The following is a 25,745-nucleotide window of genomic DNA, read 5'->3' on the forward strand; positions in this document are numbered from 1 at the left end:
TCTGTGGGGAAGGGTATGATGAACCCCTTTGTGATTTCTTCTTGTGTCCGTTCATTCCTTTAAACACAGTTCTCTCAGTGCCAGCTGTGTAACCAACCACTGCTGGGTTATTCATGGGCAGAAGTGTCACTATTTGCTCACAGTCTCCACTCCTCAGTATCCTCCAGGCACAATTTCCATAATCATCCAGGGGAGTCATGCTTGTGGAATGTAAATCAGGTTTAATACTTGCTGAAATTTAACAGGTGTAGGAAAATAAATCTGCTACAGAACATGCATGGAACACATTTCAAATAAAATATAATGAATTCTGCATTACTGACTATTTGTTTTTATTATCCTCACTAATATTCTCCCACATTTGCCTTAGTAATTAAATGTTGCCTGAATATCGAATGTTTACATCTCAGGTTCTGTGAAAGCAGATGTCTTCCTTAAATTTTGCAAACTCATAAAAGTTATGTAAGTTAAATTGATATTAACTGTGAAAAGAAAATGAACTGAGCAAAACTATTCTTACAAGCTTTTCCCACCTCCTCTTCCAATTAGTTGGTAAAATGACAATAAATGTATAAAAATAAAAATGTATAAAATGAACTCTTGAGAAATGAATGGGCACCTTGTCTTCTAAAGAACTGTTACTCTCTCTTCCTCACAGAAAAGTCAGCCCGCATGTAGACTTCTTGATTTCTGGGCTTACTTGGTACAAGGGTAGCTAGCAGTTTTTAGTGTTCCCAGGGGGAAAAAAAGAAATTGCCACACTTTGGAGACAACCTAAACAGCATTTTTACAGACTATTCTTGCAAAGTATGTTCTGTAGAACACCTGCTTCTCAAACAATTGAAGAATCTGTGTTTTAACACACTTCTTGAGGTTTGAGAACATTTGGTCTGAACCAACAGAGATTGGATCGTTTGAAAAAGTTGGGGGTAAGTTGAGTGCTTTCAGGGGAATAGGGACTGGTCTGACTGCAGAGCAAGAGAAATTTCAGTGGCTGAGAGAATGGGGCATGCCAAGAGTGGTTGAGAGCTGCAAACTTTAGAGCTAAGTACCCTAGATCTTTAAACAAGGGTGACTTGATGAATGCCTGTGGACTAACAACTTTGCCTAGGATTTGAGACTTCTAGAAAATGTGTCTGTGGCAAAGTTTGGGAAAGAAGGAATAGATGATTCCAGGCAGGTGCCTTCAAATGGACCAAAATTGCTTGGACAAAGATCAGTTTTCTGTTAAGACAAAATGGGATTATAATCAAGTATCTCCTACATTTTTGTTACATTGCACAAGCCCTGAGGTCTTGGTAAAACCCATGAATGAGAGAGTAAGCTTGGAAAAGTGAGTAACTTTGAACTTCACATTAACTTTTGAGTAGGGCCTGAAACTTAGCTTTGATTTGATTTATAGGGAAAAAAAAAGTATCTCTTGTATTTTATCTTAGAGCACTTAATGAATTTGCTCAAAATATTTATTTTTATTCTGCCTCCTGGGATTTTTTTCATTAGGGTTCTATTATATTTGGCAAAATCATTTCATCCTATTTTCTGCTCTCTATGATACCTTTTATACCTTCATTTTGCATTATGGTTTCCTCAGTGAAATATTAAGTTCAGGTCTTTCCACAGCAATACAGCACTATAGATACAGGGAAGGAAGCAGTGGAGATGGCCAGGCTATTTTTAGAGTCCAAATTATGTAGACTGGCCTTCTGTATTTAGCAGACTCTTGATGCCCCATTGATATCCCTTATCTGTATTTAGGACCAACTTCTAAAGACCAGCACTTGCTTTTTAAAAAAAATTAGGGCCTGAGGGCTTTCTCTGCCACAGGATCCTGCTTCCTCCATGTCTAAGGCAAGATGGAAGTGTGAGTAATCAACACCTCCTCCTGCCCCAGCAGCTTTCACTCAAGACCAGTGGGAGCTGTTGTGTGAATACCCCTGCTCCCTCACTCTGTAGGTAGGATAAGTCTGCACATATTGCACATTGGCTCTTAGAGTTGCCCAGCATGGTTAAGTTCCAGTTAAGTACATTGATAACCTATTCAATAATGGGCACTCTGTTGGCTCCCTTCCTTTCCCATTTCCCTACTGGCTTTTTCTCATATCACCTCCTAAATGAACTATTTGCACTCAAATTCTTGTCTTAGGGTCTTTTCCTGGGAGCACCTAAACTATGAAACTATGTGCCCTAAGTTTAAGGCTATTTAACTACCAGTCTTCTTTGGCTTGTGTCCAAAATATCAAAAATGAAAACAAATGTTCAGCCCTTGTCACTTTGGTGAGGATAAACATGAAGTCATATAGGAAGAATAATTTTTTTAATGTTTATTTATTTTGAGAGACAGAGTGGGAGAAAGAATCCCAAGTAGGTTCCCCCACTGTCAGTGCAGAGCTCAATGCAAGGCTCCATCTCATGACCCGTGAGATCATGACCTGAGCCAAAATCAAGAGTCAGACCCTTAACGAACTGAACCACCCAGGTGCCCCAAGAAAGAATAATTTTTAAGTAATTTTGTCTTCAGATTCATTTTTTAAATTTACTAATTTGTAATGAAACAGGGAGAAATAAACATTTTCTTTTCTTAAATACAAACATTGAGTGTCTGCTGAATATATAAAATTGCCCTATGCAACATGGAAGATACAGAAACATTCACCTAGAAGTTCACCTTGCCCCCACCAGGAAAAAGGATGGATGCTTCAGATGACATACGACTGTGAACTGCTGTGTAGACACAATGTAATAATCTCTGATGTCTGGCTTTAGTCATGGAAGGATCTCAGAACAGGTTAGTAGTTTAGGAACGGAGATGAGAAAATGGTCAGGATGGTGAAATGTAAACACCATGAGCAATTTTTGTCTCAACAAATGTCAGTGTAAGGGACTAAAATTGATATAAAAACAATTCTCTTAAAACAATAGTGTCTTGTTTTTATATTTAACCAGATTAGAAAGCAAGTGCTACTCAAACCTTTAAAATCCAGCAGTAAGAAAACTAGCAGTGTGTAATTTCTTTGTACCAGGTTAAACAATGCCAGTGTATTCAAATGAGATTAATGCATTTAACAATGGGTAAGAGAACAGTTGATTCAGAACTCTAAGCATTCATCATTTTTTCTCTAGAGGAGAACAATTGAGATGGTGTATTGTGGAGCAGGCAGAACAAATATCTCCCACTTCTTTGTTTTACTAAATTAATCCTCTTTGTGAGCAATGAGTTGGCTCCCTGAGTTGTTAATGGGATGCAACACATTTCCCATCCCTGTCCCTGGATAAGAGCAAGTCTGCTCAACAGTGACCAAAAGTCATCCCGTTGATTGATTTTACTAATTGAAGAATTTATCTGCTTTTAGATGCTTTGGACTGAAGGATAAGCTATTAATTTGTTTTTTAATTACAAAAATGGTTTCCAGTTAAGGTAGAATGGTACCTTTTCATCTTTTTCTTTTCTTTCTTCAGTCCTTGCCATTTTTCTAGGAAACATCGCATGGATCCAGGCATGAGATCTTTATGCAAATGCAAACAACAAACGAATTGAGACTTTATAGTATTGACACCTAAGGATTTTGAAATTGGCACTGGCATTTAGGGCTCTGTGGCTTGAAAGTAAGACAATCTAGTTTTTTTTAATTTTTTTTTATTTTTGGATTTGTCACAGGGTTATTGTGAAACTCTTGAGAGAGTCGGTTATCCCCCACCCTGTTCCCACGCCTGATTCCTGAATTTTTATGTTACTGAATTCATATGTTTGAAAGTATTAAAAATCTGAATTCATCTAGGACCTAAACTTATGGTTTGTAATTTAATATACCCTGTTAGCATTAAATTGCCATCCATAAATACAGATTTATAGGATGCCACCTCCTAGATAAGAATAGATCTTATTTTAAAAGCCTCCCAGAGAATTAAATTCATCCCAAGAAAAATAAATCTTTGTTTAGTTACCACTACATTTAGCAAATGGTCTCATTTTACTTCCCAACCTTCAGAGAATGAAGGAAGAAAGGAAGAGGCAAGGTAAACCCTGACTGCAGAGGGCTGCTCTCTGGGGGTGGGGGGTGGGGAGGAGGTGGAGGCTTGTTGGGGATGACCAGAAGTAACAAGTAACATCAGTTGCTGCAATTGATATTAAAGCCTGCCAAAATTCAAAATCAACATTTCCACCAGTCAGGTTCCAAATTTTGACTCCCACCAAGACCCAAATGGACCCATATGGCAATGTGGCAATTCTAGGGTAGGTCTAAAAGAGGAAGAAGCAGATATACGCAACCAATGAATGGCACAGGTCCAGTCCTAGATTATGCTGCAGAAATGTCAAATAGTGAGGCCATACTGAGGGTATTAAAATCTCAAAATAATCCTACCTGTGGTCTACCTCCAGTGACTGATGGGTATGTGTTGTAAAGGTATTTAAGGTTAGCTTTTGTTTAATAAACACTGGACTCTCCAAGATTGTAAGGATATCTCTCATACTTAGTTATAAAATTTTTAAGTTTTATTTTTAATTTATGTGGAATTGATTTTGTATAGTGCGAGGTATGGATTAATTTCTTTTTATGCCACATATGGATAATCAGTTGTTCCAGCCCTCTTCATTGCCTAACTGAAAGGCAAGGCTGTATGTATTATATATCAAGTATCAAACAACATGAGTCAGTTTTGGGTTTTGTGGGTGTTTTTCTCAATGACCTGTCAGATCTTTCTTCATTCTAATACCACACTGTCTTAACTATTATAGCTTTGAATGAGCCTTGATGTGGAGCAGGTGTGTTGGCCCCCTTTCCCCTTCTTCACTGGTTTCATCATTATTCTGTATTTGCACTTACAAATCAAATTTAGAATGAGCTTGTCAAATTCCATTAAAAATTCTATTGGGATTTGACAGGAATTAATTTCGACCTCAAAATACAGCTGGGGAGAATCGACAACTTTATAATGTTGTCTTCTGTTAATTCACACATGATATGTCTCTTCAATTAGTTAGGTCTTCTATTAATGTCGTTTAATCAATTTTATAATTTTCTTTTTAAAAAGCCTGTACATTTGTTAGATTTATTCTTTTGTTACTTATGTTTTTTGAGTTACTATAAATGACTATGTTTATTATCATATTCTTCTTATTACTGATGTCTGGTAATAAAACTGATTTTATATTTACCTTGCTGAGCCCATTATTAATCTTCGTAATATTTCTGTAAGGTATTTTTAAATTTTTTTTCATTTTTATTTTTTTAAAACTACCATTATTCTGTACTACTTTCTGGCCTTTCTTTTTAAAGTTTATTTATTGTTTTAGTAATCTCTACATTCAACACGGGGCTTGAACTCATGACCCTGAAATCAAGAGGCATATGCTTTTCCAAGTGAGCCAGCCAAGCACCTTCTCTTTTTTTCTAATACACAAGAATCTTATCTGTGGACACCATCAGTTTTTCTTTTCAATTCTTCTATCTTTTATGTGAGATAAAAACTAGCACAATATTTAATAGAGGTGGTAATAATGTGTACTCTTGTTTTATTTTGTTTCTGATTTTAAGGCAAATGCTTTGAATAATTTTCCATTTAGTAGGTATTTTTAAGGGCTTTTTCTACATATTGTTTAACATACTAAGAAAATTTCCTCTACTTATAAATCAGTAGGAGATTATAGCTTGAATGGATGTTGAATTTTATCAAAGGCTTTTTTAGTAGCTCTTTGAATAATTATTTGTTTTTCTTCTTTTATTGGCTAAAGCAATAAATTATATTAATTGATGTCAGACCAACTTTGAATTCAGTTCCTGGAATAAACCCATTTGGTCATGATAAATTGTCTTTTTATAAGCATTGTTGTTAAATTTTAGCTTAGGTTTTTTTTTTAATTTTTTTTAACATTTATTTATTTTTGAGACAGAGGGAGACAGAGCATGAACAGGGGAGGGGCAGAGAGAGAGGGAGACACAGAATCCTAAGCAGGTTCCAGGCTCTGAGCTGTCAGCGCAGAGCCCGACGCGGGGCTTGAACTCACGGACCGTGAGATCATGACCTGAGCTGAAGTCGACGCCCAACTGACCGAGCCACTGAGGTGCCCCTAGCTTAGGTTTTTTTAATATGTATGCTTTGAAATCACCTGCAGAAATAGCATGACCTCTCACTAAAGTTTGGTTGAGCAGCAAAGACTAATGATGCCAAGTTTCAGATATCAATTGGGAGTGAATTATAATAGAAATTTGAATCCATCTTTCGTGTTTGTTGTTTGACTTGTGATAGCATTTAAGTCTCACCTTTTCTTCCTCCCTTTCTGCTCTACATATGGGCAATCTGATATGAAAGCCTGAGTGCGCCTTCCTTTGGACCAGGTAGGAGATTCAAACCACAAAGCCTTTGCCTCTGCATTAGAACTCTCCCTCTGGAACCACATCAACCCCAAGCTGGTCTCTTTTCCTAGCTTCTTCAAGCCATTTTTGGACTAGATGGGGAAGCCCGTCTTGCCCTCCCTCAAAAGCTTCATAGGTGAATAATAAATCTTTTCATACATTGTTGGTGTATGTGGGGTATCATCTATATTCATATTTGAAAGAATTTTGAGTAGGGGTTCATCCTGCATCTGTAGTTTGGCCACAAAGCAACACGCTTTTGCTACCTTTGCCTGGTTTGAATATCAAAGTTATACTAGATTTATTAAATGAGTTGAAAAATGAAAAAATTCAAAATTCTTTAATAACAAAGAGTTTATGTAAGATTACACTCACCTGTTCCTTGATTTTTGGTAGAACTCATCTGTAAAACCTGAGCAAGAATATTTTATGGATACTTTTTATAAACTATAGATTTAATTAATGATTTTGAAGTGATTCAGGTTTTCTATTATTTTTCAGTCTGAAAAAAAAAAAAGAAAATATCCAGTTTTCCTGGGTTGTAATGTCAGGTGTTAGTGGTGGTATGGGATAGAGACAGAAGGAGCAAGAGAGCTTTCTGCGTTCTTTTTTGTAAGGTATAAATTCCATTCATGATGGCTCCACCCTCGTGATCTAATCACTTCCCAAATACCCTAGCTTTTTTTCAAAGATGTTTAATAATTTTTGGTGTACAGGTCATATATCTTATGTTAAATTTATTCCTACACATTTTTTGATGCTACTATAAATAATATTTATATTTTTATTTTTATTTTTTTTTCAACATTTATTTATTTTTGGGACAGAGAGAGACAGAGCATGAACGGGGGAGGGGCAGAGAGAGAGGGAGACACAGAATTGGAAACAGGCTCCAGACTCTGAGCCGTCAGCCCAGAGCCCGACGTGGGGCTCGAACTCCCGGACCACGAGATCGTGACCTGGCTGAAGTCGGACGCTTAACCGACTGCGCCACCCAGGCGCCCCTAATATTTATATTTTTAAATTTCATTTTTGGATTATTCATGGCTAGTGCATAGAAATTTTCAAATTTTTGTATATTGATGTTATGTCCTGCAACCTTGCTTCTTATTGGTTTCCTTAGGGTTTTCTACATACAATATCATGTTATGTGAGAATAAGAATAGTGTTTTTCAATACAGGTAGCTTTTCTGTCTTTTGAGAAGTTATTAATTTTTTATTTAGTTTCTTTGATACAAGCTATTCAGATAACTTATTTCTCCCTGTGTTTTGGTAGTGTGTATCTTTCAAGAAATTGCCACAATTCATCCAAGTTATCAAATTTGTGGGCATAGAATTGTTCATAGTAGTACTTCCTTATCTTTTAATATTCATGGAATCAATGGTGATGACTATTTTTTAATTTCTTATATGTAAATCTCCCTTTATTCTTGGTATCTTCTTGGCATCTTCTCTATTTCTTGGTTGGGCTGCCTAGAGGCAATTTTCTCTAGTGGTTTTGACTTCATTTTTTTTACTTAATTTTAATTAGTTCTTATCTTTTGCTTTAGATTTATTTGAGCCCTTTATGGGATTTCATTTTGTCTCTTCTTTTAGCATATCAATTATACTTCCTTAAAAGTGGTTTCAGTTTTTGCTCTATGCTTTCTGGAAAGTTTCTAGAAACTTTCTTTCCAGCTAGCAAGCGAGGGCAGTTTTAGGACAAATATTTTTAACTTCTCATCTCTGGATACCAGTGTCCTTCTTTGCTTAATGTCCTATGTCTGGAAACTTTCGGCATATATTTTTTTTCTGGTATATTTTAAAAAATTGTTTTAGATAGGAAAGTAAATCCAGTACCTGCTATATCATCTTGGGTAGAAGTGGAAGTTTGTTAGGAATATAGATCAACTTCAGGTCACCTGGGTGGCTCAGTCAATTAAACATCTGACTCTTTTTTTTTTTTTTTCCAACGTTTTTTTTATTTATTTTTGGGACAGAGAGAGACAGAGCATGAACGGGGGAGGGGCAGAGAGAGAGGGAGACACAGAATCGGAAACAGGCTCCAGGCTCTGAGCCATCAGCCCAGAGCCTGATGCGGGGCTCGAACTCACGGACCGCGAGATCGTGACCTGGCTGAAGTCGGGCGCTTAACCGACTGCGCCACCCAGGCACCCCTAAACATCTGACTCTTGATTTCAGCTCAAGTCATGATCTCACAGTTCGTGAGTTCAAGCCCCACATTGGGTTCTGTGCTGACAGTGCAGAGCCTGCTTGGGATTCTCTCTCTCCCATCTCTCTCTCTGCCTCTACCCCATTTGCTCTCTCTTTCAAAATAAATAAACTTAAAAAATTTTTAAAGAATATAGATCAGCTTCAACTTAACACATTTTTACTACTTACACCTTAGTAAACTTCATCTTCTATATGGAAATGAATTTGAGAGACTTCTAATTATACATCATCTTCTGACACACATGGATGTAACTCTGTGTATTTATTTCAAGAGTAAGTTCACAATGATTTGAAACCATTCAAGCTTGCTTTTTGGTGCAGCTGAAGTTCCAAAATCTGTGATAATAAGTTTTCCTGTATTTAAACAATAGATTGAAAATAAACCATGATAGCACAGAGATTATAAGGATGAAGAAACAGAACTTGAGTTACTTCAGTTATGTTATTTGATATGATAACTTGGACTTTTTGTCTGTGTTCAGAATTTCGAAGATTCAAACGGAGTAGGAACTGTAAAAGGATAACATTTTTGTTTGGCGAGTGCCTATTTTCATTCATAAATAAAATATTTTACTTCTTTTGACTAGTATATTTTAAATGTAAATGTATATTTATTCTTTTTAAACTAAGAAGCAAATATAAATATTATTGCTTATTGTCCCATGATTATTAGTGAAAAGAACTGTCATTTCAAAGAGGGAAATATTTGAAATATAATACACTGTGGTTGTCAAAAATGCTAGGTATGCCACTGTGCAAAGGATATGTTCAGTTGAATCACCTCACTAAAGGAAGTCCAAAGCCATGACTTCCCATTAAGTATTTATAGTTTATTTAAAACCTTATAAGTAATAAAATATTATATCAATAGGGAGACATTTCTGCCATAACCAATATTAACTGGTGACAAATCTGACATTCTATCTTTATCATGTTTCCAAGGAACCCACCTAAAAAGTTACTTCAAGATCAAACGCATCCATAAAATAAAAGGTAATGTTATATTTACTCTTTACTCAGATGTGTGTATACAAATTATATATGTATAATTTTATGAAAATACATGTAAGGTATAAAATTACTATGGAACTTGCAGAGTAGTGATTAATTCCAACTGGAATGATGGGAGAAGGCTTCCTGGAGACTATGAATTTCAGTTCATAAAAATGATCAGTAATATTTCCAAGGGTAAAATAGAGAGCCCTTAGAGGAAAGTGTATTCCAGGCTGAGGAGGAGGCCTGCCTCGTTACTACTAATAAATGAGTTTCTTTTGAAAGCTATATTGACTCTTCAAGTGTTCTTGGGCTTTCCTATGGGAATGGAATACAAGGAACAGAGGTTATTAGATATTCTTTTAAGGTTTGTGGTCTACTTCTAGGCTTTTTCTTTTTAAGTTCAGAATCTAGTACAATATTCCATGAGATGTAAAGAATCATCCAAAAATAGACCATTCCTTTTTCTGAAATTGTTTTTCAACTTGAACTGTTATTGAAGAGGAAATCATGAGGCATTCTTCTCTAGCACAATTAGGACCCACTTCTGTTTTGTGCAGTTTCTACATTCTAGGCCATGTAAAATCACCACAGACCTATTTCCTAGTAAATATTCAATGAAATGGCAACATAAATTCTTTTTGTTTTTGTCCTAAAAGAAGGGTGAGAGTTTTGCAGATTATTTTTCTTCCCTCCTTCCTTAATGGAAGTCTTGAATTACATAAGAGAATATGATGGCTTTAGAAATCTAAAACCATGAAATTAAATGTAATTACTTTGTTCCTTTTTACTTTTAAAGCCATTTGTGTTCAAATGTTAGAAATTAAATTAAATTACACTAAATTAAAAGGCATACTTCTGGCATTTTGAAAGATGAACGAAAATGCTTACTAGAAATAAATGCTAGTTGCGTGGACAGTACGGAATGAGAAGGCTTTTGGCACTCTCTGTCAGTGTCGTTTTCACTGGTATTTCCTTTGCATTTTAGTCACTAACTCAAAGTTTTGGACAGCTGTACAATGTACGGCTGATACTAAATGGGCCACCTACCGATGTTTAGTGATTGGAGCACAATTATTTAGACATAACTGCAGACTAGCACAGTCTTCTACTTGAAAATGGACTCTTAGTGAAGATAAAATTGAACAGATTTTCTACGTTTAAAAAAATCAGCAAAGTCACACATATTTTTACAAACAGTGAATTTCTCTACTCAGTATTTCCAAACAACAGTGATACAAGGTGAGAAGCTACAGTGAGGAACTGTGAAAGTGGTATGGTTTTGAATTGAATCTAATTCTTAGGTATTGGAAGAAAAACAAACCTGTATCGGGCTGTCCTAATGAAAGCTTTAATTATGTTACTTGATCAACAATCTGCTTCTCATTATTACAGACAAAGGAGAAATTCCCCTGTGGAAGCTCTTTCTCCATTAGAGCCATGGTGAATACCAAAATAATTGCAGTATTATAGAAGAGAAATGTGTGTGTGGTATCTGAACAGATATTAAGTGAAGAAGGTCTCCTTTAGTTAATTGGCATGTAAAGCCCACAGAAATATCAGAAACTCTAAAAACAAATTGCAAATGATTTCATTAAGATGAAAGCTTATGTGTTTGTAGGTTACATGCAAGTTTCTTCACTATTTTGATGATAATTAAAAATTCTGTTGGATTTTATCATGGTGTGATTTTCATTAGAAAATGTTCTTGTTTTGTAAAGGGGTGATTATTCTCTTTACTATTAGTTAGAAATCTTTAAAACTTAGAAAATACTCTAAACTACCTACTGGCTACAGGTTTCTTCTTAAGAATATATAATGGGGCATACCTTTTTCTTTATGTTGTTATTATTATTATTATTATTATTATGATTGTTTTATTTTAGAGAGAAAGAGAGAGTGCTCGAGCAGGGAAAAGGGGGAGAGGGAGGGAGGGAGAGAGAGGGAATCTTAAGCAGGATCCATGCTCAGTGCGGATCAACAGTTGGATACTCATCCGACTGAGCCACCCAGGCGCCCCTTTATGTTATTCCTGAAATGTACACAGAAGTCAGGGCCTACTAGAATACTACCTCCCAGATACATGTGCTCAAAGGATAATACATATTCTATTGAAAAGTCTATTATATCTGTGTAAATGTAAGAAGCAGCAATATATTGTAGTATTTAAATACACATCTCTTGAAATGTAAGACCTGAGTTTCTTATTATATGGCCTTGGCCTAGTTAATTAATGAACTAATGCAACTAGTCCATCACCAAGTATCTGTGAGATACAGTAGGATTTACCTCATGAAAGTAATAGTCCAAACATTTCCTAACAAACAATACAGACAAACAAACAAAAATTCCAAATAACAAAATGAAATCCACAGTTAGGGCTGTATTTGTGCTTTGAAGAAAGTATACGTGATGACGTGAGAGTGTATAAAAGGGAGGCTTATTTATTTATTTTTTATTTATTTTTTATTTTATTTTATTTTTTTATTTTATTTATTTTTTTTGGGGGGGGGACAGAGAGAGACAGAGCATGAACGGGGGAGGGGCAGAGAGAGAGGGAGACACAGAATCGGAAACGGGCTCCAGGCTCTGAGCCATCAGCCCAGAGCCTGACGCGGGGCTCGAACTCACGGACCGCGAGATCGTGACCTGGCTGAAGTCGGACGCTTAACCGACTGCGCCACCCAGGCGCCCCTATTTTTTATTTTTTGAAGAGGCAGGACAAATGTTTCTGAGGAAACAATTCATATTATAACTGAAGAATGAGAGGGATTTACCAGTTTTAAAGGAGTGCAGGTGGGGACTTTCTATTCAGAGTGAAAAGCAGGTAAACCACTGTGGTAGAAGGCAGTGTGACACAAAGTACAACTTGTGTGGTAAGACAAAAGAGAAGAGAAGACAATATGAGATGAACTTTGAGAGCCAGGTTGGGCCCAGAGCAGTGAATGTCTAATTGACAAGGTATCCAACTTGCCTGGGACAGTCCTATTTGTATGTGTGTGTGCGTGTGTGTGTGCGCGTGTGTGTGTGTGTGTGTGTTTGGGGAAAGGAGGTACTAAAAATTATTCCCTGGAATATTTAGTACCTCCTTTCCCCAAACACACACACACACACACACGCACACGCACACGCACACACACACGTCCTCCTCTTAAAAGTATCCTGGTTTTGACCATATATTTTAAGAGCATTTTACCTAGAGTTCATGTTAAGGATTTTAGCCTTTAAGAACTAAATGCTCTTTTTCTTTGTTTTGAAGCAGGGGAGTATTATGTTTATATTTGTGTTTGATAAAGGAAATGGTAAATAATTTGAAAAGGAATTAATTAATTGTTAATTGGCAAAGTGGATGATAGCATTCCAAGGGAGAGCTAGACAAAATCTTGGAAGAGGAGGGAAGATGCTATTAGTGGAGATCACAAGACACAAATGAACCAAAGACATGATCAGAAATTCAAAAATCATTAGCTCATGGTGATGGACTGCACAGTTTGGAAGAAAGAGAAGACTTGGGATGGCTCCCGAGTTTCTGGAAGAGTAGAATTTGATAAGATATAATATCAAGTGAGAGAATCAAATCTGGAAGAAAATTCACAAGTTTCTGTTAGGATACTCTGAATTTGAAGGACCTTTGAAGCACTCGAGAAGGAGAAGTCAAATTTGATATATGTGTCATATGCATCAGGAACTCACATGAAGGCTAGAGATTCAAATCTGGTGCCCATGGCACAGAGCCTAGAATTCGGATGCGATTGCAGAGAACAGGGTTTCTCTATCCTTGCACGGTCAGCATTTTGGGCTGGATAAGTTTGTTGTGGGACCTTCTCCTGTGCATTTAGGGTGAAGTACTAGAGGCAGAAATTCAGCCTCTCACATTTGGTGGCAGAGAGGCCAAGCGAAGAGTATGTTTTAGACAGAGGGGCGTGGTCCTCATTGTGAGCAAAACTAAGAAGGCCAAGTAAGATGACTGCAGATGCCCACTGGATTTAGCAACAAGGTGGTAACTAATAAATTTAAGGAAGGCTTTGTTGTTGTTGTTGTTGTTGTTGTTGTTGTTGTTGTTTTTGTTGTGGAATCATGGGGGAGGAAGCGTTAGCTAAAACCAGGATTTAATTGTCAAATTAGATTCATACGTATCAGTTATAAGACTAGCGTCCTTCTTGTAAAATATTTCAAGAATATAGGCAATCATGTGGCAAAAAAATAAGGGCAGCCTGTGACCTGCATAGTTACCCTGGCCCTTTCTTCCGTGTGCTTTTTGATTCAGAGTAAGAGATGAAGGCACCAAGTGAGTTTTTGAGAGTTATTACATTACCCAGAAGAGAAGTAAATATATAATGTTGATTATTTTCTGATGCTGATAGTTATACAAGTTGCTCGACATTCTCCAGACAGCTGTGCTTCACAGATAAATTAATTTTAGATTTACTTACTGTAAGTAATCTTTAATAATTCTGATAAGGCCACTGTATATATAAAGGTTCATCCTAACAAAATACAATTAGTCTATTTACCCAGAAGTCCAATTGAAAGGAATTCAGGCCATTTCACCTAACTTCTTTTACCAGTTCACTTACCAAGAACACTTGTCCTGTAAGCAAATATGAGGTGGAGAGTAGGACTCTGATGGATGTCAAAATCCTCTCTGAATGATGCACAATGAACTAAAAGTGTGTAATGACTGCAGCTAGGTGGGTAAGGAGGTAATCAAGTCACATGATGTCCTTAATATCCCTGGAGCTTAAACATATCTTGGCATACAACAAGAGTTCTGTATTTTCTGATTGAGTTAAGGAATGATTGAATGAATGAGTCTCAGAGGGACAGAATTTTGAACAAGAGTGTGAAGAATGGTGTGGAGCAACAGTTGGAAGGGAGGAGGATAGTGATGCCCCTTCTGATCACTGAAATGTATGTAGTACACAGAATGAAGATTCACTGTTTATTAGAGCTTTGGGAGAAGCCGCATGGTCAGGAAGAGCCGAGCTTCAGTCAAGGACCAGAGAAGAGGTTGAACATAGGAGTGGTGTTGCAAAGGGCAGAGTGGAGTGCTTGGAAGGTGGGAAGCAACAGAGTACTGAGTCAGGTGCAGGAAAGTGCAGCACACACATGGATGAAATGGTCAAGAATCAACTTTCTGGAGAAAGATGGGCTCAGGATATTCATCTTGAGGTGTACTAATGAAAACAGGAATGCTGACTCAATAAATTCATTTTCATTTTTTAGAAAGATTTTTGTTGCTCTTCCTCAGTTACTAATACTAGATCTTTATTTACCTACATTGAGAGAAAGAAAATATGGTCATGTTTCAACAGAGTAGAATGATTTAGTATTTTGATAATGTCTTTTTACTTAAGGCAGATTATTAGAGCACGTATATCTTCTCTGATCCATGATTATATAAAATTCCATAGTGCTATGCTTAGCTTAATTAAAAAATCCTTTCCCATATCCAAAGATGTAGCCACATAAGCTTCCCTATTTATATATTAAAAATACTACCCACCCATTTTAGTAGCTGTATGTTACTGGGTTATCATTTAACCCCTCTGAACTTCAGCCTCCTTGTGTTCAGAATAAGGTTTTAAAATAGGCTCTATCATTTAACTGATAAAATTTGGGAAGGAATATAAAGGAATTGCAAACATAAAGTAGCTAATGCTGCACCTGGTGTAAAATTAGTACTTTTCTACCTTTAGAAAGGTTTGATATTTAGCAAATATATCTGAAGTTCCCTCAAAGCCATTTCTTTACATGTCTTTTTGGAGGTGGCAGCAATAGAGGGGTGGGTCTTAAGTACCTTTATGATTAAAGACTTTACCTTCAAGTTCAGTTTTATAGAGCAATCAGGAGAAAGAGAGGAAGGCACTCATGATAGAAATCATCAATTTCTGTAATATTCTCTCTTCTTAGGGGTTTAATGGATGACTTTCTCCACTAAGCTAATAACTCTTTGAAGGGACTCAGGCTATCAAGGACAACACAAGAAGCCCTCTGTTCTTTTCTGTTAGCCACAAAGAATGTGGTTATTTAATACGAAGCAATAATGACTTCTTTCATGTTCTTAATGAAAGAACACATTTTATATCTGCAGGTATCCCTGTTTTACTCTCCGTGGCACTCTAAGAGTTGATAAGTGAAATTCAACTTTTGAAGACTTAACGAGAAAAATAGCTGTATGTCAATGTATCATTGCTTCACACTCTATACTAACTCTGTACACTTTATGAGGATAATAAGCTTTCATTGGCTTCAAGTTACCAAGGAGAACATCATGTAGCAATTTTCTCCCACTGTTACCTAAGATACATTTGGATTATAGAGCAATTTCCTGCTACTTTTAGTAAAAAATCAGGTTATAGTTAATTTCATTAGAGTAAGTGGTAGTTATGGACTGCCCTCTCTCCTGCAGCTAATGCAGTCACAGGAGGTACTAAATTTAATTCCAGTCCTTAAAGGATACATAATATTCACAGCATTAATGGCCATAGTTATTCTGAAGCTGTGTTTCACCCAGTTAGGTTACATAAAAGCATGGATGGGATGTGTGTGTGTTTGTGTTTGTGTGTGCGTGTGTGTGTGTGTGTGTGTGTGTGATCTCCATGGTTAATATGATGCCCAAAACACCATTTCTCAGACAGAGCTTTGGAACACTTAATGAATGCAAGAAGTTTTAAGGTAGTTGTGCGGTAATGAAGCTGTAATTACGAAAAAGTGGAAATTAGTTCTTAAAGTGTTGCCTAAATTTTCTATTCCCTTTTATTATTATTTTTTAAAAATTTTTATTAAAAATTTCTTTTTAATGTTTCTTTATTCTTGAGAGAGAGAGAGAGAGAGAGAGAGAGAGAGAGAGAGACAGAGCACGAGTCGGGGAGGACCAGAGAGAGAGAGACATTCACACAGAATCTGAAGCAGGCTCCAGACTTTGAGCTGTCAGCACAGAGCCGGACACGGGACTCGAAATCACGAACCACGAGATCATGACCTGAGCCTCAGTCGGAGGCTCAACCAACTGAGCCACCTAGTTGCCCCTCTATTCTCTTTTAAATACAAGCCAAACATGGGGTGCCTGGGTGGCTAAGTCTGTTAAGCGTCCGACTTCAACTCAGGTCACGATCTCGCGGTCTATGAGTTCGAGCCCCGCGTCGGGCTCTGGGTTGATGGTCAGAGCCTGGAGCCTGTTTCCGATTCTGTGGCTCTCTCTCTCTGCCCTTCCAGCGTTCATGCTCTGTCTCTCTCTTTCTCAAATATAAATAAACGTTAATAAAATTTAAATACAAGCCAAACAGGTTTTAGTTTCCAACCCCTTTCCCAAACAGCTCTCTTCAAAATCTCTGGTAACTGGGATATTGATAAATCCAAGGGCCTATTTGTGATCCTTCTCTTATTTGAGTTCTCAACACCATTTGATCCAGTTGATTGAACATGTTCTTGAACATTCATGTTCTCTAGTTGCTTCTGGTCACCAACCCCCTTTGTTTTCCTTTTGTCTCACTGCTTGCTTACTATCACTTTCTCTTGCTAGTTTTCTTCCTCATCCTCCCATCCATTTCCTTCTCTTAATGTTGGCTTAACTAAGGGCTCATCCTTTGAACTGCTTTTCCTTTCAATCAACTTCAGGTAATCTCATCTGATCCTTCGGGCTTCTAATATGACGGACATGATGATAGCAGCCTATTTATATATTCAGCCTGAATCTCTCTGAAATGCAAATTCAAAACCCAATTGCTCATGAACATCTCCATCTGTCTAATAGTCTCAAATTTAATGTATCCAAACAGAACTCTTTTCTTCCACTCAATTCTACTTTTCCTTCAGACTTCTCAAATACTTAAATGGCAACGTTAGCCTGCCAATTACATAAGCCAACATTTGGAGTCATCTTGACGTTTCTCTTTTTCTCATACCCTACATTTAATCCATTGGCAAATCTGGCCCACTCTACCTTGAAGAGATACTCAGACTTCTACCATTTTCACCACCGCCACCGCTGCTACCACCCTGGCTCAAATCACCTTCATCTCACCACTGGATTTTTATCATATCCTTCTAATTAGTCTCTGCTTCTGATGTTGCTCACATTTAGTCTATATCCTACATTTCTGCCAGAGTAATCCTATTCAGATATGTCAGGTTATGTCACCCTCTGGCTAAAAACCTCCCAACAACTCCCTATGCCAATCAGAATAAAATCCAAAGTCCTTTTGATGGCCAGTGGGGTTTTGTGTGATCTGGCCCCTGCTGCTTCTCTGATCCTATCTCTATCTAGTTTCTCCTTTTCTTACCACTCTAGTCACATTGGCCTCCTGTGCTGTTCCTCGGTCACCAAACATAGGCTTTCCTCAGGACCTTGGTCCTTGCTCTTTCCTCTGCTAGAAACTCTTTCTGCCAATGTCTACATGATTTGCTACCTCATGTCCCTCAAGTGCTTGTGCATATGTCTTCTCATCACTGAGCCTCCTCTGACCGTCCTATGTGAAATTCAGCCCTTCTCACATCCCCACTCTTTCTCTTGCCTCTCCTTTTACCTTCTTTTCTTCATAGCACCCTCGCATTAAGTGTTGCTCATTTAATTTCCTATTATTTATCTCCCTTATTAGAATGCAAACTTGTTGAGAACAGGGAGCTTTGTCTCTTTTGTTCATTGTTCTAACCTTGTGCCTAGTGTAGTATCTCATTTATAGAAAGTATTTAGTTCATATCTGTAGGATGAATGAGATTGAGTGAGAGGGAGTTTTTGTTATGTGTGTGATGGTTAACTAGATCCTCATGACTTTCACTTCCCAGAGTCTTTCTCTGATTATTAATTATCCTGGTCCCTAGGATCAGCTGCACCATTGGGCTCTAGAGCTTATAAGGGTTGGATGGGAGATTTTTTTGTTATAATTATTAAAGGGCCATGCTAGGGATGATTGGCCCCAGAGATTGAATGGACCCAAGTGAACAGACCAGGGGTTGGGATAGGACCCAGAAGTAGTTGGTGGGGAAAAGCTCAGGAAGATAGTTCATCTCAGAAATTCACAAACAGGCAAGCAGAGATGTCTCTGATTAGAGGGAGAGCACAGCATGAGCAGGGGAATCATTTGGGAACAAGCAGATAGTTTGAGTCAGGAAGTTCCTGATGCAGGTGGGCTTGAGCCAAATCTCTTAGGGTCAGAAGCAAGCCTCTAGTTGCACAGCAGTAAAGACGTGTAGCAGAGATGCAGACTAATAGATGAGAGTTTTTCTGAATTGAGAAAAAAATAGTCCTCATATTGAAGGAGTATGTAGAGTTTTTGGGTGACATAAATAAGTAAGACAGAGGACTGGAAAGTAAAGGAATAGACATTTATGTTTGTCAAAATGTCAAAGACCCATTTCTTTCCGAATCATGCAGGGTGTTTATTAAAAGTATAGAATCCTTTGCCCACCTCCATTTATCAAGTCAGAATGAACGGGAATAAGCTCTGGGCTGCTGTGATGGCTCCATGATGGATCACCTGATAGCCATTCAATAAAGAGAAGGACAGAGGGGAAAGGCACAATGGACACGAGCTATTACAAGATTGTGATCAGAAATTTGGGGAACATGGTATACCCTATGAACTCTCTTGAACATGAAGAGGTTTTTGGAAGGTTTATTGATAGTGTGTTAAGCACCAGATTTACTTTTATGGGGAGCACACTCTCAATTCCGGCTGAGACTAGGGAAAGGATTAAATACGTCTATCCGTATAACACATATATGCCTGTATGTATGTACAATTATTCTTCATATGAAATAGGTTATTTATGATGACTTATTTTCTGTGAGTCATAGAGGTAGGTATTGTTGAAAATATATGAGTTCACATTGTGCACTGGCAAAGACCCTTCTGGTTGCTCCTTAAGTTGTATCCATCTGATTCTAAAAAAGATACAAAAACAGGTGGACTGATTGGCAAATCCCTATAAGTCATTTATTTAGGTGACAGTGTCATGGTTTTAGAAATTAAAAATTCACTGACAACTTTTAAAATTTGGAGATTTTGCTTAAAAATAAGATTTTCAGCTTGTGATACATCTAAATTCATGGCAAAGTTAGTCTCCCACCTGACAAAAGGATTAGAATGGTGGCTGTCTCCTCGTATGAAACCTCCTTCTTTAATTTGCCAGTTTCCTCTTTCTCTACAGTTCATTCATTGGAGTGAGTCACTTCACTCATATGAGTTTCTTGCCTGGTCCATTCATGTGGTAAAATAATTTAATTCAGTGAATTGATTAATTCTTCAACCAACTAATTGGTCTACTCAATCAAAACAGATGATTAAGTAGACCAATATAGAAATATTGTGTGACTCACATTCTTGACAATTTTTCAGTTGAACCTTCTATTGATTATTCTGCCCTTGGGCCTTTAAGTAAATTAAGTCCAACTTCTGGGGAAAAGATGTTGGCTTTAAGAGTGAATATATCAACTTCCTCCTGTTAAACAGGAGGAATGTCTAAAGAGAAAAAAGTATAGTGAGTGGTAATGTTTATGATGTTTTTTCAGATACAGCATAGATGTATCAATTTGAAGGAGGACACAAGAAGCTAACAGATAATTCACCTTTTTGAAGAGAATAGAAATTCACTTCATTCTTTAAACCTTTATGCATTCTGTAAATTTTTTCAGTTATTATAAGTCTTCAGATCCCACAAACTGGGAAGGGTGGAAAAGAACTTGGACATAGCTTGGTTAGCATAGAGGAAGAGCTTTTCACTGATGTAATTCAAATGCATTCATATGCAGAAAAGGTGTCCCAAAGATGTAGCAAACAGTAGTTAACCCTGCTAATTGAAATGCTGCCATTACATCAGGCTTAGACTTAATATGTCTAAGGCATATTAAAATTAAAAAAAGGACCTCTTTAAATAGTGCAGCAAAGCCGAGAATGTAGATGAGCCAAAACTCTTTCCTTGGTAGGAGGAGCTCACAGGGAGTGGGTTGTGATGCCTCCCCCTGTGTGGTGGCTAGACTTCTCACCTTCTCTGTGAAGCTCTGGGGACAGGGACTGCTTTCAAAATTGTAAGAAAGAGTGTGCTGAACTTCAGAGTCAGAGAAGTTGGGGTTAGTTTAGCAAGACCCAAATCTAGGGTTAGGAACCAAAGATACGAATTAAGGAAAGTTATAGGATTAAAACAGTAAAGTGGATCTAGCCAAGTACAGGATGGACAAAGGAGAGTTGCTGAGGATGAATTTATTTTATTTCCCAAAATATGAGTTATATATAGGAAATGTGATAATGAACACATATACAGTATATTTTATTGTACTAACACAAAGCCACTTATCAGAGTGTTTAACATCACTTATAAATGAAGCCCTTGCCTTTAAATGTCTTTGTTAAAAATAATTGGTATTTTCCCCCAAACATGGACAAAATAATTCTTTTTAGTATAAAATTAATAAACTTAGTAATTTAAAATGGATAGTATATGAAACTACAGTGGCATAATCAAACTGAAACTCCTCATAACATCAGGTAAAAAGTACATCAATTTTGGAGATGATAATAAACCAGACTGGAATTAAATGATTAAATATCATGTTCAAAGGAAAAGTAGAAGAGGCATTGGAAAAATCCCTCTTTCAAGTGACACTATTAGCTGGTGCATAATATAAAATGTAGTCAACATGAAGGTACAGTTAGTCTTGTGTTTGTATTAACAGATATTTATGGGGAGCTGAAACCACAGTGGTAGATAGTACAGATCAGCTTCTGACTCACAGTGTTGCCTTTTTGTTCTGTTATACAGTGAAGCACTGTGCTCCCAGAAGTTGATGTGTTTTTTTTTTTTTTTTAAAGTTATGTTGTAAATAAGAAAATTGTTTTGGGAGTAGTAAAGAGTGCTAGCTGTGTGCAGAGGAGGATGGCATAACTACATAAATAAAGGCAGATGACATGGATGTCCATTGATAGGCCAGTTTGCTTACCCAGAACATCTGGCAATGAAAATACTTTTTCTAATCTTGAGGCAGCCTTGGAGGAAGTGTGTGTGTGTGTGTGTGTGTGTGTGTGTGTTTGTGTGTGTGTGTGTGTGTGTGTGTGTATTTTTTTTTTTAATAAGTTCATTTTGTATCCAATGTGACTGTATCGATATTCCAGCTTGGAGAGGAAAAGAGCACACATGAGGTTTTACAATGACGGATGATTTTCTAAAAGTTTCATAATGATGGTAATGCTGGTAAAACCATGTTGGATTTATTTATTTATTTATCACTTTTTAAAGTTATATCCAAGTTCGTTAGCATATAGCGCAACGATGATTTCAGGAGTAGAATCCAATGATTCACCCCCTACATATAACACCCAGTGCTCATCCCAACAAGTGTCCTCCCTAATGCCCCTTGCCCATTTAGTCTATCTCCCTACCCACAACCCCTCTAGCAACCCTCAGTTTGTTCTCTATATTTAAGTTTCTCTTATGTTTTGTTCCCCTCCGTGTTTTTGTATTATTTTTGCTTCCTTTGTCTTATGTTTATCTGTTTTGTAACTTAAATTCCACACATGAGTGAAGTCGTGTGATACTTGTCTTTCTCTGACTGACTTATTTTGCTTAGCATAATACCCTCTAGTTCCATCCACGTTGTTGCAAATGGCAAGATTTCATTCTTTTTGATTGCTGAATAATACTCCATTGTGTGTGTGTGTGTGTGTGTGTGTGTGTGTGTGTGTGTTTATACCACATCTTCTTTATCCATTCATCTGTCCATGGACATTTGGGCTCTTTCCATACTTGGGCTATTGTCAATAGTGTTGCTATAAATATTGGGGTCCATGTGCTCCTTCAAAATAGCACACCTGTATCCTTTGGATAAATACCTAGTAATGCAATTGCTGGGTTGTAGGGTAGTTCTGTTATTAATTTTTTGAGGAATCCCCATACTGTTTTCCAGACTGGCTGCACCAGTTTGCATTCCCACCAGCAGTGTAAAGGGGTTCCTCTTTCTCCACATCCTCGCCAACATCTTTTGTTACTTGAGTCATTAATTTTAGCCATTCTTATTGGTGTGAGGTGGTATCCCGTTGTGGTATCCCATTGTGGTATCCCGTTGTGGTTTTGATATCCCTGGTGATGAGTGATGTTGAGCATTTTTTCATGTATCTGTTAGCCATCTGGATGTCTTCTTTGGAAAAGTGTCTATTTGTATCTTTTGCCTATTTTTTCACTGGATTATTTGCTTTTTGAATGTTGAGTTTGATAAGTTATTTATAGATTTTGGATACTGACCCTTTATCTGATATGTCATTTGTAAATATCTTCTCCTATTCCCTCAGTTGTCTTTTAGTTTGGCTGATTGTTTCCTTCACCATGCAGAAGCTTTTTATCTTGATGAGGTCCCAGTAGTTCATTTATGCTTTTGTTTCCCTTGCCTCTGGAGACATGTCTAGTAAGAAATTGTTATGGCCGAGGTCAAAGAGATTGTTACCTATTTTCTCCTCTAGGATTTTGAAGACTCCCTGTCTTAGTTTAGGTCTTTCATCCATTTTGAGTTTTATTTTGTGGATGGTGTAAGAAAGTGCTCTAGGTTCATTTTTCTGTGTGTCGCTGTGCAGTTTTCCCAACACCATTTGCTAAAGAGACTGTCTTTATTTCATTGGATATTCTTTCCTGTTTTGTCAAAGATTAGTTGGCTATATGTTTTTGGGTCCATTTCTGGGTTCTCTATTCCGTTCCATTGATCTGAGTGTCTGTTTTTGTGCCAGTACCATACTGTCTTGATGATTATAGCTTTGTAATACAGCTTGAAGTCTGGGATTATGATGCCTTCAGCTTTGGCTTTCTTTTACAGGATTGCTTTGGCTATTTGGGTTCCATATGAATTTTAGGATTGTTTATTCTAGCTCTGTGAGGAATGCTAATGTTATTTTGATAGAGATTGCTTTGGTTATATAGTTTGCATTGGGTAGTATCAACATTTTAACAATATTTGTTCTTGCAATCCATGAACATGAAATGTTTTTCCATGTGTGTGTGTGTGTCTTCTTCAATTTCTTTCATAACCCTTCTACAGTTGTCAGTGTATAGGTTTTCTCATCTCTTTGGTTAGGTTTATTCTTAGTATTTTATGGGTTTTGGTGCAATTGTAAATGGGACTGATTCTTTGATTTCTCTTTCTGCTGCTTCATTATTGGTAATGTAACCAATTTCCGTGCATTGATTTTATATCCTGCAACTTTGCTGAATTCATGGAGTATCGTGTCACCTATGAAGAGTGAAAATTTGACTTTCTCCTTGCCGACTTGGATGTCTTTTCTTTGTGTTGTCTGATTGCTAAAGCTAGGACTTCCAATACTCTGTTGAATAACAGTGGTGAGAGTGGACATCCCTGTCACAATCCTGACATTAGGGGGAAGCTCTCAGTTTTTCCCCATTGAAGATGATATTACTGGTTCCTCTTTCATATATGGCTTTTATGATCTTGAGGTATGATTCTTCTATCCCTACTTTCTTGAGGGTTTTTATCAAGAAAGGATGCTGTATTTTGTCAAATGCTTTCTCTGCATGTATTGAGAGGATCATATGATTCTTGTCCTTTCTTTTATTAATGTGGTGTATCACATTGCTGGATTTGTGGATATTGAACCAGCCCCACATCCCAGGTATAAATCCCACTTGATCGTGGTGAATAATTCTTTTAATACATTGTTGGATACAGTTGGCTAGTATCTTGTTGAGAATTTTTGCATCCATGTTCATCATGGAGATTGGTCTATAGGTCTCTTTTTAGTGGGATCTTTGTCTGGTTTGGGAATCAAGGTACTGCTAACCATGCAGAATGAGTTTGGAAGTTTTCCTTTCATTTCTATTTTTGGAACAGCTTCAACAGAATAGGTGTTAAATCTTCTTTAAATGTTTGGTAGAAGTCCCCTGGAAAATCGTCCAGTCCTGGACTCTTTTTGGGATATTTTTGATTACTAACTCAATTTCTTTACTGGTTATGGGTCTGTTCAAATTTTCGATTTCTTCCTGTCAGTTTTGGTATTTTATATGTTTCTAGGAATTTGTCCATTTCTTCCAGAATGCCCAATTTATTGGAATGTAATTGCTCATATTATTCTGTTATTACTGTTTGTATTTTTGCAGTATTGGTTGTGATCTCTCCTCTTTCATTCTTGATTTTATTTATTTGGGTCTTTTCCTTTTTCTTTTTTATGAAACTGGCTAGAGGTTTATCAATTTTGTTAATTCTTTCAAAGAACCAGCTCCTGGTTTCATTGATCTATTCTACTGTGGTTTTTGTTAGCTTGTTTTTTATTTTATTTCAATAGCATTGATTTCTGCTCTAATCTTTATTATTTCCCATCTTCTGCTGGTTTGGGGCTTTATTTGATGTTCTTTTCCAGCTCTTTAAGGTGTAAGGTTAGGTTGTGTTTCTTAGGTTTCTAAGACCTGTCTTCCTTCTTTAGGAAGGCCTGGATTGCTATATACTTCCCTCTTATGACTGCCTTTGCTGCATCTCAGAGATTTTGGGCTGCCATGTTTTCATTTTCATTGGCTTCCATGTAGTTTTTAATTTCCTTTTTAATTCCTTGTTAAACATTTAATTCTTCAGTAGGATATTCTTTAACCTCCAAGCATTTCTTGTTCCAAATTTTTTCTTGTGGTTTATTTAGAGTTTCATAGTGTTGTGGTCTAAAAATATGCATCGTTTGATCTTGATCTTTTTGTACTTGTTGAGGGCTGATTTGTGTTCCAATATGTGATCTATTGTGGAAAATGTTCCATATTCACTTGAGAAAAGTGTGTATACCACCACGTTAGGATGAAATCTGATTATATCTGTTAAATCCATCTGGTCCAGTATGACATTCAAAGCCATTGTTTCCTTGGTAATTTTCTGTTCAGATGATGTGTCCATTGCTATAAGTGGGGTGTTGAAGTCCCCTACTACTATGGTGTTATTATCAATGAGTTTCTTTATGTTTGTGATTAATTGATTTATATATTTGGATGCTACACATTGGGGGCATAAATGTTTACAATTGTTAGATCTTCTTGGTTGATAAACCCCTCAGTTATGATTTATTTAAAATCTAGATTGTTTGATATAAGTATAGCTACTATGGCTTTCTTTTGGTGACCTTTAGCATGATAGATCCCCTTATTTTCTTTCTTTAAATTTTTTTAATGTTTATTTTATTTTTGAGACAGAGAGAAACTGAGCATGAGTGGGGG

The sequence above is a fragment of the Puma concolor genome, chromosome C2 (assembly GCF_028749965.1).
Source record: "Puma concolor isolate L17-30 chromosome C2, mPumCon1.1.hap2, whole genome shotgun sequence".
NCBI lineage: Eukaryota > Metazoa > Chordata > Mammalia > Carnivora > Felidae > Puma > Puma concolor.